This window comes from Molothrus ater, chromosome 10 (assembly GCF_012460135.2).
Source record: "Molothrus ater isolate BHLD 08-10-18 breed brown headed cowbird chromosome 10, BPBGC_Mater_1.1, whole genome shotgun sequence".
NCBI classification, from domain to species: Eukaryota; Metazoa; Chordata; class Aves; order Passeriformes; family Icteridae; genus Molothrus; species Molothrus ater.
Window position 1 is genome coordinate 12,602,299 of NC_050487.2, and position 7,121 is coordinate 12,609,419.

The window sequence follows — 7,121 nt, forward strand, 5'->3', positions numbered from 1 at the left end:
TTAAACAATGGATAGCCTTTTCTTTGTTATTACCTCTTCATCCCAAAACAAAAATTAGGCCACTCATTCTACTCCTTTTAATTCTAAAGAAAGCAAATTATTGCATCATTTCACTGAAGGAGACATTTGCAAACTTCCTGCTCTTGTTTGCTGTTGTCCTCTGGATTCCCAGCAGTTTGCTCCCCCCTCAGCATGGCCAGGAGGGCTGGATGTCCCACAGCAGCAGCCTCCCCTTGCTCACAAACACAGTGTGTGCCCTGTCCACCATCACTGCACAGCTTTACCTGTCACTGAGACACCCTGACATGTGCAGAGCCTTTTCTACCATCCAGGCAATGAGACATTTCAGTTGTGTGCGTGCCTTGGCTCCTTCTGAAGGGCAGCACTCTGTGCTTGCAAAGAAACACTTGTAAGCAAACACATATATAAACTGTGGATGTCTAGTTTTTCATGATCTTTCTAGAATTTCTGCTTTCTTCTATGTCATGGCATGAATAAAAGGAGCAAGTAAAAAATTGCACCTATTCAACAATGCTCAATAACAAGGCACTGAGTATTGTACAAATGAGCATATTTGATTTAATCAAAATAAGTGTTGTAGGAAAATCACGTAGGTTTAATTTTTGAAAAGCTATTAAGTTTCAAATTAAATGGAAGATTAAAATAAAAATGAGCTTTAGCTGTAAGTGGAGGCTAAATTTGGTCAATTTTTGTTGTTTATCTGTGCATAAAGTCCTTGCATTTACCATTTGACAAATCCTCTAATAAAATACTTGCTGCAATCAGGTGAAGTAGGTTATTAATGGTTCTAAAAAAGATATACAGGATTGCCTCATCCTGAGGCAATTAAGTCTGTGAAGTAAGTGTGTTTAATATCTCTGGGGGCCTGACTGAAATGAAACAGGTGATCTTTCTACAATTCCCATTGTTTCATTTAGAACATCTTGAATTTTGTTTGTTTTTAGCTGAAGAATGACTCCCTGCTTTATATCTCTTTTGTCAAGACTCTAGTTTGGGAACTTTAAAGGGCTGCACGTGCCACATCAGAAGCTGAGTGGAAAATTTCAAGCACCACTAAAAAGCAGCAGCAATGATCCATGTGAAGCCCTCCCAATCCACATTTACTCTCAGTCTCTTGACTCAGCTTGGCAGTGCTGCTGCCATCATCCTCCAGCCTGGGCAGGGCTGCTGCTGCCATCATCTCCCAGCCTGGGCAGGGCTGCTGCCATCATCATCCCCCAGCCTGGGCATGGCTGCTGCTGCCATCATCATCCCCCAGCCTGGGCAGGGCTGCTGCTGCCATCATCATCCCCCAGCCTGGGCAGGGCTGCTGCCATCATCATCCCCCAGCCTGGGCAGTGCTGCTGCCATCATCATCCCCCAGCCTGGGCATGGCTGCTGCCATCATCATCCCCCAGCCTGGGCAGTGCTGCTGCCATCATCATCCCCCAGCCTGGGCATTGCTGCTGCCATCATCATCCCCCAGCCTGGGCATGGCTGCTGCCATCATGATCTCCCAGCCTGGGCAGTGCTGCTGCTGCCATCATCCCCCAGCCTGGGCAGTGCTGCTGCCATCATCATCCCCCAGCCTGGGCAGGGCTGCTGCCATCATCATCCCCCAGCCTGGGCAGGGCTGCTGCCATCATCATCCCCCAGCCTGGGCAGGGCTGCCTCTGCCATCATCCTCCAGCCTGGGTCACAGCAGCCCAGAGCTCACCTTGGCCATCTCCTCCCCAGAGCAGTTTGCCCATAGCAGCCCCCAGCTGGGGGGTGCCTGGTACCTCCTCTCTGGGCTCCCCAAGGGGCTCAGGGCCAGTGGGGAAGGGCAGGGGGCTGAGGTGTCACAGCCTCCCTGCTCAGCCCCAGCAGCTCAAGGGAAGAGCTCCAGATCCCCAGCTTCAGGCACCCCTGTGTGGAAAACAAATGCTTTACCCCCTGTGTTTTCTGAGGGATGGATTGTGTATCCATCAGGGTGCTGTTTGGCCCTTTGCTATAAAATCTTGTCTTTTTCATGTCTCCTTTTTTCCTCTGCTGTGTTCTTTTTTTCCCCTGGATTTATTAGCAGGGATGGTTTGTGGAGGTATGGTTAATTACTAGAGCTTATGGCCTGCTGTGATTGAAAGCTGATCTCACCAGTTTGGGGTCTATGTTATATTTATTCTGTATGTAATTAAATCAGAATACCATAACTATGCATAATGTTGGAAAATGAGAAATTATTTTTTTCAAGGGAAGCACATCTGAAAAGTATTTTGTTCCTGCAGTACTGAATTTCTACAAAACTCTGCGCTTTGCACACACACAAACAAGCAAACAGCCAAAAGGCTGTTGAGGTCTATGATCTAGATGAAAACAAACATTAGCTTATCAGATCTGTGTGACCCAGTAAAAATAAAGAAGGAATTCAAGCAAACCATGGTAAAGGCTATCCATACATCTTGGGGTACTCACAGCACCACAGACACACTAAAGGCTTGCAGAGAAGTGCCAGCACAGCAGGGTGAACACAAACAGCACATCCTGGAAGCAGCAGCATCCAATTGAACACAGGAGATTTGGCTGAGGAGGCCCTCAAATAAAACAAGTTGTGGGAGGCCAGGCCACTGCTCTGACTATAGGGATCCAAACTTCTCCTGACTTCCCTACTTGGGGAGGGGGGACCAGACCAATCTGGGAGAGGAGATCAAACACTGTTTACACGGAGGTAAATCAAGCAGAACACTGCACAGCTCACTGAACCATACCAGAATTAGGCCAGACATATCATATCTAGAGGCTTAATTTTTTTTTCTCTGCTACACATAAAACTGAACTCTGCCAAGGTCCTTGTTGTTCACCAGTGTGACAATGGCCTGAAATTAGAGTCCCCTAGAATATCAGAAATCTTTGGTCTGGAAATTTTTTATCTCCTTGCCTCTATATATAGCTGATATTCAAGAAAAAACATTTGCCATCTGATGTAATGGGATGAATGATACAGCCAATAACACTCAAAAAAGCCTGTGCAAGCCAAAGCAAAAATAACTAAATCAGTCTTTCAGCATAGCAAAGCAAGCCTATCTCAGGGCACACCAAGACAAGAGTGACACTGTAACCAGGAAATTACCTTCAAGGTTTAAGAAAAGCAGCAGTGGGAGAGGAGGAAATGTAAATTTAAAAATAAATAGATAAAAAATAAATTTAAAAATAATTAAATAAATAAAGCCTTTTCCTAGAGAACAAATGTGTGTTCCCAGCTGCCTAAAAGTGGTGAATGTAGGACAAGAATAAGTCAAGTAGAAATTCAATGAACAGCCAATGTGCATGAAGTAAAGGAATTCCCAATGAAATCTTTTTAGGACCTTACTGTCCAGAAAAGACCTTTTGCTTTGTCACTGCCCCAGAAAGTAAAGAACAGGCCTGCCAGTCTGGGCTGTAGGGAACACCACAGAACTGCCAAATGCCCAGGCATTACATTACTAAAAAATTCACTTCTTTGAAATTAAGGCATTGTACCCCGAGCCACAGCTGCTGGAGGAAAGCATTTCAAGGAAGCAATCACAAAGTCCTGTTTCTACAACACAGCTGCCATTTCCCTCCTCACCAAGAGCACTCCCCTCTGCCTCAGGAGGTGCTCCAGGCAGCCAAGTGAAGCAGCCCTTGCAGGACAAGGTGGGCAGAGCAGGTGGCAGCAGGGCTGATGGCCACCACCAGGTCCTCAGAGGAACCAGATGTGGCACCACTGGGCATCCCCAGCCACCTCAGCTTCACAGCACAGCAGCCAAGGCAGCTCAGAAAGCCTCAGCACCCACACAAATGCACCTCTCCACAAGATCCCGCAGGAACTGCAGGATTTGCAAGGGTTACTTTTGGTTACATCTCCGGTGTACGTAGCCCTGAGATGATTTTTATAAAGATAAAAAGTGCTTTGCTGAATTCCTACATCTCATCACTCTTTTAAATTGGCTGAAAGTGGGTGATCCAGGAACTCTGCTGAGTTTTTTGGTTTTGGTTTGTTTGTTTGTTTTTTTTTTTATTTCAGCAGTGAACAGGTTCAGATAATCTCATTAAATAACTTATCATTAGCAGTAGCAAAGATGCTAAGAAATTCTACTCCCAGCTACATGAAGTACCAGTCTATACCACATTTTAATCTGCCATTTTTTTTCACAAGTGACAGCACATCAGATTGTCTCCTCTTTATTGTCATATAAGGCTATTTATCCACCAAACTTAAAAAAAAAAAAAAAAAAAAAAGGCCTCCACAGTGGTTATCTGTAGAGACAAAATCCCAGTTGCAGGGCTGTTTCCCACACACAGAAAGCGATGAGATTTCATAAGATCAACAATAGAGCAAGGTGTTGGTATATGAAAGTAAAAATGTCACTATCCATCATCCATAACAATAGTAATTTCATTAATTGTAAGGCTTATATATGAGCTATACAGACAATTACTAGATTTCTGAAAAATTTCAGTCAGAGGAAGTAAAAGAGTTTAGATAAAATCATAAATGTGCTGAAAGTCCCACAACACCACCACTACCTTGCATGCAATAATTATGTTGTCATTTGTGCTCTGGGAGAACAAACAAGAAAAAGACACAGATCCCTGACTCCTCCAAAGAAAATGTTTGTTCAAGAAACACCAAGTAGAAAACACTTTCACAAATCTTATTGTGCCCAAGAGGAGCTGTAAGCAGCACAGCAGACATTTACACTTGCCAGAACTCCATTCTAAATGACCTATTCAATACAAACGACTGCCTGGCATTGTAATTGCTGCGCTGCTCTTCTGCTTGTGTTTATTGTCCTAAAGCAGATGCATGGCAAAGTTTGCAAAATTAAATTATCACATGGAAAGTTTGTTCTTCCTGTCATGTAGCTGGTGTCCTGGATACTTTGATGAAGCAATTGAGACTGAAATCCCTAAATTTTACTGCATTTTGTTTAAAAAAGGTGTTTCTTTCCATCTTAAGGTAAACAATAGACTTTGAAGTCTAGGTTTAATTAAATAGGAAAAGGAACAACATGCTGATGAGTCATGCATATGGTATTTATTTAATACAGCATTCTTCCCAATTTAGTTTTTGCTTCTGAATTAGCAATCTGTTAAAATAGATGGGGTTGTTCACACCAACAGTTTATTTCAGCTTCCCTCAAATAATGTGTTATTTTAGGTCTGGAAGTTATTTTTATATTAAAATCTCTGTGACTAAGGCTGCTGTACTCAACTTTTTGCTATTTCTTTTAGATGAAAAGTGAAAAGTTAATGCACAATTGTTCAACAAGCAGGAGGTGAAATGCTGCAGCCCAGTTCCTACCCACCAACCCATGAAATACATGAAGCTTTCTTCACATCCACTGTTTAAGCAGGACCCCCACAATGCCTTCACTTAGGAGTCTGCATAAGAACAAATGGCATAATATCTCAAACTTAAGAGATACAATATGTTTGCAAATTATTTCCATAAGTATGTTAGTAAATGAAAAGAGAAATTTTATATCAAAGCAGAGGAAAGAGTGGGAGTTCTTCACCAAACAGCTTGTCTCCCAGTAGAAAGTATGTTTTCAGGTTCATATATGCTAAAAAAAAAACCATTTAAAACTCTAAAGCTGTGCCCATTGCTACCAGGTGGATATATCTGGAATGTTATTGTTCATGGGAAACACTTGGATGACAACTAAATTCCAGGGAAGAGCACTATAAAATTGTGTTCTGTTTTCCATTAGAAATTGCTCCCTCCATATTTTTCACCACTCTTTGCACACTTCCTTCAATACATCGAGACCTCAGACTTCAGGATAACATATTTTTTCTTCAGCTCCCAGTTAAGAAAAAGTTGTTTGATTTTAGACACATACAGGTACAAAATCAGCCACATTTTCATCATTTGGACATGTGCTGAGCCTTATTCCCAGTGATCTGGTAGGTAGAAGAATTAGAGGCCTGGAAAATTCAAATTAAATACTTACATTGACATTCAGGGCTGTTAGCACTTGTGCTGATTTTAAAAGTCAGATCCTTACTTCTTTTGGAAAAGTGGTCACCTGCACAGTAAAAGGTTTTCTTAGGAATCTCTCTGCAACCTCAGTACATGGTGCAAAACAACCTCAGTGATGCACACATTAGTTGGGGACCTCACAAGTCCAGCTCCCAGTCCTCCCACATTGCAAAGTTCACAGTTTCACTTGGATTGCCCTTTGTCTCTTAATATGGTAATTACATAATGAAATACCTAGAACACCACACTAATTCTACAAAACACCAATCCTTTACTGCCAAAGCCTGCCTTAGTATCCTCAAAACTTGTCCCACTTGCTGGGAGCAATGTCAGAGGATCTGTATGCAGTCTAAACCTCTTTCCCTTTAGCATAGTAATGCTACAAGACTAAGTTTATATTATTTTATTTTATTTTTCAGTACCAAAGCTGTCACTTCTCTCATCTAAAAGATATCAGATATAACTAGAGAAAATGAAGAGAATTAGTTGTCTGCCTCAAAGGCAGGATCATCACACTCATGTCATCCCTATCAGAGTCTTGTCTGGCTTATCCACCATGGAGAATACCCCAAAAACTCCTTAAGGCCAGTTCCAACACTCAGCTCTTCTTACAGAGAGCCCTCAGTCCACCTCTACCTCAAACCCCCCTTGGTATAGTTGAAGCCCACTCTCTCTGCTGCCTGCTGTGGAGAGAGCAAGTGGCCACTCCTTGCCCTCAACAATGACTTTTTCTATACTCAGTCTTCTAAGCCTTGCCCTCACTCTCTACTAATTTTTTCTCTGCCACATCTCATAAATCGTGCCTAGGCCTACAATTTCTTAGTTTTCTTCTACACACAGAACCCAGGTATTAATTACCTACCAGTAACCTACTGGGCCTCCTTCTCTCCCTTAGCAGGAGCACTCAAACAAGGAAAAGGAAAAAAAAAAAAAAGGGGCAGCAGTGCTTTCTCATATATATAGCCATGGGCCAGAGCCACAGGTGATATAAATTGACACAGCTGTACCTTGTTAAAGGGCTATGTAAATTCAGAGTTGAGTAGGGTAGTTTGTTTTGCTGGTGCTTTAGGAGAGAGATGGGAGAGAGAAAGATTAGATCTTCCTTTTTTATTTGTGGCTGTATGAGAAACTCAGAGCC